The sequence below is a fragment of the Triticum urartu genome, unplaced genomic scaffold (assembly GCF_056163025.1).
Source record: "Triticum urartu cultivar PI428250 unplaced genomic scaffold, HENAU_Tu73 scaffold2, whole genome shotgun sequence".
NCBI classification, from domain to species: Eukaryota; Viridiplantae; Streptophyta; class Magnoliopsida; order Poales; family Poaceae; genus Triticum; species Triticum urartu.
The window spans coordinates 8,055,877-8,066,160 of record NW_028260368.1 but is presented as its reverse complement, the minus strand read 5'-3'; the positions used below and the strand labels follow the sequence as shown (position 1 = coordinate 8,066,160).

The following is a 10,284-nucleotide window of genomic DNA, read 5'->3' as shown; positions in this document are numbered from 1 at the left end:
TCTTTTGTAATTCCTCGCATAAGGACTCCGAAAATACCAGGTCCCCACCTACACAAGCAAATTGTTGATAAAACTCCAAAATAGCTTTTTCTTTTGACTCAATCCTCTTCTTCTCTTTAGCATTCGGGAAAGACAAGAAAATTTCAGGGTAGGAAACATTATCCAGAATTTCTCTTAGATTCGAACCCATAGCTGATGATAGAACTAGAATAGATATCTTTTGTTTTCTACTCACGCGAGCCCATATCCTTTCTTTTTTATCAATTGCTAATTCCGATCTCCCCCCCCAATCTGATATTATAGTGCCAGTGTAGATAGAAATTCCCTTATGATCTAATTCCGAGCGGTAGTAAATACCAGGACTTAGCAATATTTGATTGATCACAATTCGGTATATTCCATTTATAATAAAGGTTCCTAAGGAATTCATTATAGGAATGTTTCCGATAGAAATGGTTTGCTTTTGCACATCGAAACCAAAAATTAATCTCGCAGATACATATAATTCGGAAGAATAGGTGAGTGATTCATACACAGCATCTCTTTCTTTTATCGAGGGTTCTAGCAGTTGATATCCTTTCGCAAATAATTGAAATGCAATTTCGTGATCTGGATCTTTAATTGTTGGAAACTTGTCAAGTTCTTCTGCCAAGGCTTGATTAATGAACCTACAAAATCCCTCGAATTGGATCTGACTAAATCCGGGTATTGTGGACATTCCCTCGTTTCCATTCCGGAGCATCTTAATCTTAAGTTTCCTGTTTATCAAAGAAAAATTCCATTATCAGCTCACTCTTCATCAATCCCTATGGATCGATCTAGCAATCATGGAATCTATATTCTGTTTACTGAATCACATGAAATTCTAGGGAACTCCACATACGTATTTCATATATGTATTTCATACATATGAATAGAGACCATTTGGACGAAAGTTCGAGTTTGCCAGGGGTACAAATGAAATGAAAATGAATTGATAAAACATTCCTACAAAAAAAATTCTGCCACTTATACTTTATGTTATGATATTCTAATCAGATTGGATGGCAAAGATTTCTCATTTTATCTCCTTTCTATGAATGTAATAAAGCCGTAATATAATATACTAGAAAGTTTGACTTTACTTCGATTTAGAATAGCGTGCTTACTTTAATTTCTCAAAATAATTTGAGGGTTCTTTTTTATTTCGGATCGGAGTAGTATAATTGCTAGAAAATTCAGTATTTCATTGTGGAATTCTAAAATAAAGTAAGTCCCTTTTTTAAGTACATGCCAATCTAGTTATCCACCTCTCCCCATATCCATGCTTTTCTTTTATCGTAATTTCACTTGGGTACGCCAAGATAGTCAGGTTATACTCTATATCAGAGCAAATTTCCTTTTTTTATTCAAGATATTTAATTTAATACTTTGAAAAATTAAAGCATGATTCCCCATAGAGATATGTACATAAAGGGGATCTTTGGATAATAATGCTGTTCGGACCTAAAGTTTACCTATACACGGATTAAGCATAAAGCCATAATATTTTATTATGCCATTGAAGGGGGGGGAGATAATACCGATTTAAGAGTAGTTCACTACTGCAATAAAAAAAAGAGAATTCTAGTTAACGGTTCCAATTTATTCTGAATTTTGCAGCCTGTGAATAGAAATCCACTTTTTCTTCTTTTTCATCTCAATAGAAAGAAATGGGAAGTTTTATTGTGTTAACAATGTATGTTTTAAGATAGAATCTATCGAGGAGAATAATAGAAACTGGATCAAAAAAAGCAGGAATAGATTTTTTGAAAAAGATTGGAAAAAAGTAAGTAGAATTATATTCAAAATAAAAGGGGCTTTTCGTAAGAAAACGTGGATGAATACTTGCTGTTTTCTAGATTTTTGATCGGATTTTTTGGCGGCATGGCCAAGCGGTAAGGCAGGGGACTGCAAATCCTTTATCCCCAGTTCAAATCTGGGTGCCGCCTGATCAATAAAATACTTAGGTTTTTTTTATAGTGCTGATCGAATTCGATAAATTTTTACTTCGCATAAGTTCGGGCAAGAGAGTAACTGGGCCTGCCGATACTGGGTTTAGAGAAACCATACCATAGTTCTATCCTCAAACTAGGGTTAGGGTTTGTTTTGACGGTAGTGGCCAAAATGGTTATCAATAGGGGTGAGGTAGTGTTTCCTTATTCTTTTATTATATGAATTTGAATTGGTTCTTAATTGAGATTCGATTTGATAATTTTAAAATACGAGGATAAGATGTCAGAAATCTTGGTATCCAAAGAAAGGTCCCTAAGGGGCATTCTTTTTTTTTTTCAATCTAAGATTCAAGAAGGGACTCCACGAAAGAATATCAAGACTTACTAATTATTATACATTTTTTTATCGTACATCTTATGTTACCTACATACACTAAAGTAAGGACTACTTAATTCTAACGAGAATCAGATTAAATAGGTCGATCAAAAATCAATTTAGGAGTTGTATTATGGATAAAATCTCTTCATTCTTTCATAGAATGATACAAAGCAAGGCTGCAGGGTTTAGGTCAAAAATAAACATTAGGTAAGGTAGGTATCCAATAAATATTTATCTATCGATAATTTTATGGTATATTCGGGCGTCCTTTGCTTAAAAAAAAAAAAAAGAGTAACAAAAGGAATAAAAAATCTTCCTATTCCCGCTTCTTCTATTCAGGACATCATTCCCGTACTCTTTCTTTTTTAAGGAAAAAAGGGCTATAGTATCTCGTATTTTTAATGCTCTCTAATTCTACCAGAATTCCTATAAGAATTTGTTAGGAGTAAATTCCTTGAACTGATTGATCCATGGCCTTAGGGCGGAATCCCTTTTTGACTCTGTACCCTTGATTCCACTATGATTATTGATCAATAGTAGAATAATCCCTTCATAGAAATAGGAGACATAATTTAGATGGATATAGTAAGTCTCGCTTGGGCTGCTTTAATGGTAGTCTTTACATTTTCTCTTTCACTAGTAGTATGGGGAAGGAGTGGACTCTAGGGATACTACTAATTGATTAAGTAATCAAATTGTTGTATCAATTCTTTTCTTTAATGGATCATTTTGCATTAATCATTTTGTCAAACGTTATTCTTTAATCTTTTTCTTTAGTTTTGTTTCACTCCTGTAAGAAACTCTTGTATTGTAAGTTGTAATGTAAGAAAGAGCCATTATACCAATTCAGAATTTCTACTAGAAATGACGAATGGTTAAAAAAAGTTCTATACATAAGAAAATTAGACTTTCTTCCACGGAACTATTCACGGCATATCACACATTTTCCATTTCCTTTTACTTTTTACTATAGTCTATTCTTCATATTATTTTTCTTTCCTTCCATGGATTCTTTGGTCAAGAATTGTCTTAGATTTTTTTATTTTGACCTGATTGAAATTAAGTGGATGCAATGAAAAAAGAAATTGAATTAGACTACTTAACTATTTCAATCTACTAATCTATTCTATGTAGATTCAAAGATAATATAATAGAAAGAATCTAAAGTGTCGTAGAAAAAACTATATGTAGTTCTTTCTACCACACTTTAAGATTCCAACCAGATCCTTTCATTTAAGACTTGGATTTTTTTTATTTAATCCCTTTTTAATTTCTTCAATGATTAATTGGAATTCCAATTAATTATTTTGGCTGACTGTTTTTACATAAATAATAAGTAAAAAAGAAGTAGGAACTAGAATGAACAGTGCAGTAGCAATAAATGCGAGAATATTGACTTCCATAACCTCTTTATTTTTTATTTTCACAATAACTCGGGATGTAATCCCATGGAGAGGAAAAAGGGGTATCTTGTAAATTCAAGGGTAGGGCTTGCATTCTGATAATACTGAATCAATTCAATATTATGAATATCGGATCTATCAAATCAATTCATGGATGAGAGTTATATTTCACGGATGAGAGTTATATAGTATAACATAGGAAGATCCTCTATCCACACTAAGACCAAAATGGGTTTTTTGATTGGATTAGGAATTCCCTCTTTTTTAATCCTTTTCTACTTTTTCTTTTCTATATCTCTAACCCACGAGCTTTCTTAATCTTATACTTTCTTAATCTTATACAATTTCCCTTCCTTTTTCTTATAGTTATACATACAATTATGTATGTATTATATGACCAACTTTCACTTTCTATGGGTCACATAGACATCCAAATAAGCAGTAGAAGTGAGATGGGGAAAAGAGGTCTGAAATAAAAAGGGAATACGATTTATGTATGGATTCCGGTAAAATACCGGTACTCTATTCCATAAGAGTGGAATAGGAAATTAAGATGAGGATGGTATCATCATAAAGAAAGATAGAGTAATATAATATCCTAAATTCTACTAATCCACATATCGTATGTGTGTCTTTCTTTATCGATTGGGAGTAGTGAAAAAAAAATTCCTATATGCCCTCCCTCCCTCTTTAATGAGAGATGCAAAATAAAAAAGTGAAGTAAGGGTGCCCTGTGGGTATTTGATCTTGCTCCCTGCCCCTTTTTTTCATGGAAAAAGGAAATATCAATTTCTCCATTCATTGAACCCTAGTTCGGGACTGACGGGGCTCGAACCCGCAGCTTCCGCCTTGACAGGGCGGTGCTCTGACCAATTGAACTACAATCCCCGCGGGGTGTATGGCATACCCATTCTTAAATAGAACCATAAGAAGATTCGATTCGTCTTTCGTACTCTAAGAAATAGACGAATCATATACTACATACCCACATATTATATTATACGTGGGTATAGTGAGAGTGACATAACTAGTATGTCGTGATTTTTTATCACTAAAAATGGATAATAATCCAGCCTTCAATAAGAAAAACTCTTTTGTTTGTAAGAAAGGAATGAGAGAGATATGGATTAGAAAAAAAAATTTCCCTTTTTTCTTTATCTTTTATTTCTATAGATCAGACATTTTATTTTATGGAAGAAAAACAAAAGGATTTAGTTCATACTCACGAAGCCCTAGATTTTTGGTTTGGGCCGAGCTGGATTTGAACCAGCGTAGACATTGTCAACGAATTTACAGTCCGTCCCCATTAACCACTCGGGCATCGACCCAGGAAGAATTTATTCTAGGGTTTTTGCTAATCTATGATTAACCTCCTTTCATAATACTCCCTACCCCCAGGGGAAGTCGAATCCCCGCTGCCTCCTTGAAAGAGAGATGTCCTGAACCACTAGACGATAGGGGCATCACTAGACGATAGGGCCATATACAACCGCTCGTGATTATACTATAATCATAGTATGAGCAGTTTTTTGGAATTGTCAATATACTCGAAAAGTATAAATAGATCCAAAGCAAAGAGTTTTTCCAACTTTTCTGTTATGTTTTCATCTAGGATTTTTTTTAGTTGATCGTTATAGATTAATTCTCCGTGCTTCATTTAGTGTTCATACCAAAAATGCATCCATCCCGCACTAAGTCATAAAATTCTCTAAAAATATAGAGAAAGTTTCAAAAACAAAGAAAAAAAGTGAATCAATTTAGTAGAAAAGTACTCTATCAGATTCGAACCAACGACTTACGTCTTAGCACGAGATTACTCTACCACTAATTTAAAAAGCCCTTTATCGGATTTGAACCGATGACTTATGCCTTACCATGGCATTACTCTACCACTGAGTTAAAAGGGCTTTTTATTTAATTCAAAAATTAGCCACTTGGATTTCCCATTATGGGTCTACTGCATAATGTACATATTATATATATAATATATAGAGATAGAGAGAGAGACATTATGTAGAGATTGTATATGTATATATCGATATCTTGAGAGCTCAAAATAAAATTAATAAAAAAAAACATACCCTACATAACATATCCAACTCTTCTTGGTTCAGGGTTTTCCGTTTCCGAAGACTAGTAAAATAGGCGGATTCTGGAACCCCAAGGATTCAACGGTATATGGATATGGAAAATATAAGATTTCCGATCCTAGCGGGAAAAGGCGGGGAACAGATACCCAATAGGATATAGGATCCTTGGGAGGAACTTTTGGTAATGGCCTTGATCCTCTATGCTATTTTTTATGTGTTCTTAGTTCTATTGAACTTTTTGCATTCTTTTAAACAAGAATCTAATAAACTAGAATTGAGTCAGTGGAAAAAAGGAGAGAGAGGAAAGTGTTAAATGGAGAGAGTCGACTAATCAGAGACTTTTAGGATCTTCTTTACATCAGGTAAATCTGTCGGCCCTGTCCGTTTTTTTCTTTAAGTTACGACTCTTTGCTGCTTACTTCTATCAAGCCATAGGGAAAGTCTATGATGAATTTGGAAAACTCATCTCACTCTTACTCTATGGCTCGGACTTAATGGGGGAAGAAAACATCTTCCATAATTTCTTTTTTGTTCAATTCTGGACAAAAAAGAAAAGGAAAAAAGGAATTTATAGGGACAGTGTTACCCCCTATATCCCCTAGTTTATATTGTAGGAATAATAAAACAATTTAGCAGTCTGACACACTTACGTCCTTGCAAAGTAAATAATTATTATTGTAGTCGTAACCGTAGAATAGGATCCTAATCAAAATAAATACATTTGGTTCAGGCGCTATTAGCATGGTAAGAAAAGATTTTTTTTACAGACCAGAGGGGCTATCTAAATCCTAAAGTAAAGGCGAGCGATCGAAGTAGAAGTACCAACGGCTCAGTGTCATGAACCTTCTCCATCTGATTCAATAAGGGGGAATTAGCCTTCTTGTCAAATGGCTATCCTTGACAAAGGGTACCATTTATACCATAATCTACAATGTAGCGGGTATAGTTTAGTGGTAAAAGTGTGATTCGTTCTATTAATAACTGAATTTGAAATGATATACTTAAGGCATCCTTAAGTTTTTTATTTTTATATTCCGATGAAAACTTTAGTTCTTATAAAGGATTAAATCCTTTTCCTCTCAATAGCATATTGAGGAAGAATATACATTCTGGCGATTTGTATCCAAAGACTAATTTAAATTGCATCCAAAATAAAAATAGGATTATGAGTACAGAGTCGCGAAGCATAATTTTGCATTGGATTAAGTATTCCAATTTTGAAAATATGAGTAAAGGATCTATGGATGAAGATACAAAAAAGTTGATTTCCAATCGTAACTAAATCTTCTTAAAATAAGGAATAAGGAAGCCAAATAGCTAAAAAACGATAGTTTTGGTTTACTAGAACCATCCGCATATTGTTTCAGCTCGGTGGAAACCCAATTCTTTTCCTCAGGATCTCTTGAATGAAATTAGGGAACGAAGTAAGTAGATTAGATGAATTTAGATAGAATTTCTATCTCCTACTCTATAAGGATCATCTAGAAAGCGGAGAGCTTTGGTTCCATTCAAATAGAAAAGCTGACATAGATGTTAAGTGGTGAGAATATCCATAAAGGAGCCGAATGAAATCAAAATTTCATGTTCGGTTTTGAATTAGAGACGTTAAAAATAATCAACCAACGTCGACTATAACCCCTAGCCTTCCAAGCTAACGATGCGGGTTCGATTCCCGCTACCCGCTCCATTCTGTATAAAAGGAGTATTCTATTTGTCTAGACATGTTAGAGGCTTGTATTCAAGCCTTTTTTGTCCACCAGTTTCTGGTACTCCAGAGCGGAGTAGAGCAGTTTGGTAGCTCACGAGGCTCATAACCTTGAGGTCACGGGTTCGATTCCCGTCTCCGCACTTAGCAGTCTGTATAAAAGGACTATTCTATTTCTCTAGATATGTATGGTAGAGGGGCGTATCCAACCCTTTTTTATTCATTAGTTCCCGGCCCTAGAGGGCAAAATTGAGCAGTTTGCGAAGTCACTTGCCTTCAAAAAAAGAAGGCGCAAGGCCTCTCCCTACCCTGCAGAAAATAAAAATGAAACGAAAGGGACAGTCTACCTCTCCCTTCCCTTTAAAAAAAGTTTGCCCGTTGTTTGTCTCAGTTAATACCCAATTTTTGGAGCTCTGTTGGCGAGTTCTATTTCTGCCTCTGGAGCGCCCTCTTTTTTTGAGTGGGATGCAAAGGAAGGGTAAGATAGTAAGGGATACGGCACTAGACTAACACCTAATTAATACTTAATTTAATATAAGTAGTTAAACAGTTAACTAGACTAAACTTTTTATCATAGTACTTTGATAAATTAAGCGGGCGAGCGGCGGGAATCGAACCCGTATCTTCTCCTTGGCAAGGAGATATTTTACCATTGAACTACGCTCGCTACGGTATATATTTTATAGCGTATATCCGCCTGGGTCGACCTTCTATGTCTGGGTCGACCGTTTCATTTCATTTTCTATTATATTAGAGTTTTCCTTTTTTTATTATCTGTCAATGAATATTCTAATGGGAATGGAATTTCATAATACTGAAAGAGAAGAGCTAGCAATTCGGAACGCAAATTGCGTTTTAATACGTCTCACTATTCTAATTTTTTAGAAGAAATGGCCTTTATTATTTCTTTTTTATGGGGTTAATAAATATTAACCAAATTTCATTTAAGAAATGAGAGAATTCAGAATAGCTACGAGAAAGACTAGTCCAATCCATAATGATGTACCGGAAAATACAACATTTTTATTATTTGACCAACCATCAGGAGAAGCAAATACAAGGGGTACACTAATTACTAAGACTGAGGAAGTCGCAATTAATGCAAAAACAGCTAATTGGAAAGCAATAGTCATATTTCTAATCCTCCAAGCTACCATCAAATAAAGTTGACTACATATTTGATCCCTCACTTAAACCAAAATTGTAAAAAAATACAAGAAGTAGGAGGGGTTTAATCATGAATCCATTGATTCTTCTCTTTAATTCAAATTTATTACTTAAACCGCTTTTTTATTTGGATATGGGGGTGAGAAGAGATTATTTACTCTTTATTTCACAAGCGGGTATAGCGGATCCTGTATCCGTGTATACAGTATACAGAGATATATCGAAAAGGAACTTGTATCTGATATCTTTCTAGAGGCTAATAAATCTTTTTATTTTTTATATGGCTATGTTCTATTTGTAGGAGTAAAATAAGGATTAGGCTGTGGAGAGATGGCTGAGTGGTTGATAGCTCCGGTCTTGAAAACCGGTATAGTTCTAGGAACTATCGAGGGTTCGAATCCCTCTCTCTCCTTTTGCTTATTGAATACGTTTGTTTCTTTCATTTTTATTTATTTTTTTTTTCTGTCCCTTATCTTTCTTTCATAAAAAGGAATGAATGGCTCGGCTAGATGGAATAACCGAGCCAGAACAGAAAAAAAGTAGAACAGGTATAAATAAGAAAATCTTAGTTAAGAGGGTTCATGTAAAGAACAGGTTCCAAATCACGATCGATTCCCTTTTCAAAACCTGCTGCAGCAGCTCGGGCTCTTCCTGCATGCCATAAATGGCCCACAAAAAAGAAGAATCCTAGAACAAAATGAGAAGTTGATAACCAACTTCTAGGAGAGACATAATTAACTGCATTGATCTCGGTAGCTACGCCACCCACGGAATTTAAAGAGCCTAAAGGAGCGTGGGTCATATATTCTGCTGAGCGTCGTTCTTGCCAAGGTTGTATGTCTTTTTTCAACCTACTCAAGTCCAAACCGTTGGGGCCCCTTAGAGGTTCTAACCATGGAGCACGAAGGTCCCAAAAACGCATAGTTTCCCCTCCAAAGATAACCTCCCCAGTTGGGGAACGCATTAGATATTTACCTAAACCTGTGGGTCCTTGAGCGGATCCCACATTAGCTCCAAGACGCTGGTCTCTAACTAGAAAAGTAAATGCTTGAGCTTGAGAAGCTTCTGGCCCGGTGGGTCCATAAAACTCACTCGGATAAGCTGTATTATTGAACCATACAAAACAACAAGCGATAAAACCAAAGACAGATAAAGCAGCTAAACTATAAGACAAGTAAGCTTCTCCAGACCATACAAATGCACGGCGAGCCCATGCGAAGGGTTTGGTTAAAATATGCCAAATTCCGCCAAATACACAAATAAAACCCAACCATACATGCCCACCAATTATATCTTCTAAATCATCTACACTAACAATCCACCCTTCTCCACCAAAAGGAGATTTTAGTAAATAACCAAATATAACACTGGGACTAAGGGTCAAATTGGTAATTTTTCTTACATCTCCCCCCCCAGGGGCCCAGGTATCATATACACCGCCAAAATAAAGAGCCTTGAGTACTAGAAGAAAAGCACCTAGACCTAACAAAATTAAGTGAATACCCAAAATTGTAGTCATTTTATTTCTATCTTTCCAGACATAACCAAAGAATGGAAAAGATTCCTC

General features: G+C 35.1%; 5 non-coding genes across 5 annotated transcripts; 3 read left to right on the top strand and 2 right to left on the bottom strand.

Moving 5' to 3' along the window:
- The first annotated feature begins 1,899 nt into the window (after positions 1 to 1,899).
- Positions 1,900 to 1,970, top strand: TRNAC-GCA (transfer RNA cysteine (anticodon GCA)). Its single transcript has one exon. It is a non-coding gene; the product is annotated as a tRNA-Cys (tRNA).
- Positions 1,971 to 5,590: 3,620 nt separating this feature from the next.
- Positions 5,591 to 5,662, bottom strand: TRNAT-GGU (transfer RNA threonine (anticodon GGU)). Its single transcript has one exon. It is a non-coding gene; the product is annotated as a tRNA-Thr (tRNA).
- A 1,958-nt stretch (positions 5,663 to 7,620) lies between these two features.
- On the top strand, positions 7,621 to 7,694 carry TRNAM-CAU (transfer RNA methionine (anticodon CAU)). Its single transcript has one exon. It is a non-coding gene; the product is annotated as a tRNA-Met (tRNA).
- Positions 7,695 to 8,146: 452 nt separating this feature from the next.
- Positions 8,147 to 8,217, bottom strand: TRNAG-GCC (transfer RNA glycine (anticodon GCC)). The gene has a single exon. It is a non-coding gene; the product is annotated as a tRNA-Gly (tRNA).
- Positions 8,218 to 9,041: 824 nt separating this feature from the next.
- On the top strand, positions 9,042 to 9,129 carry TRNAS-UGA (transfer RNA serine (anticodon UGA)). Its single transcript has one exon. It is a non-coding gene; the product is annotated as a tRNA-Ser (tRNA).
- Positions 9,130 to 10,284: the final 1,155 nt, after the last annotated feature.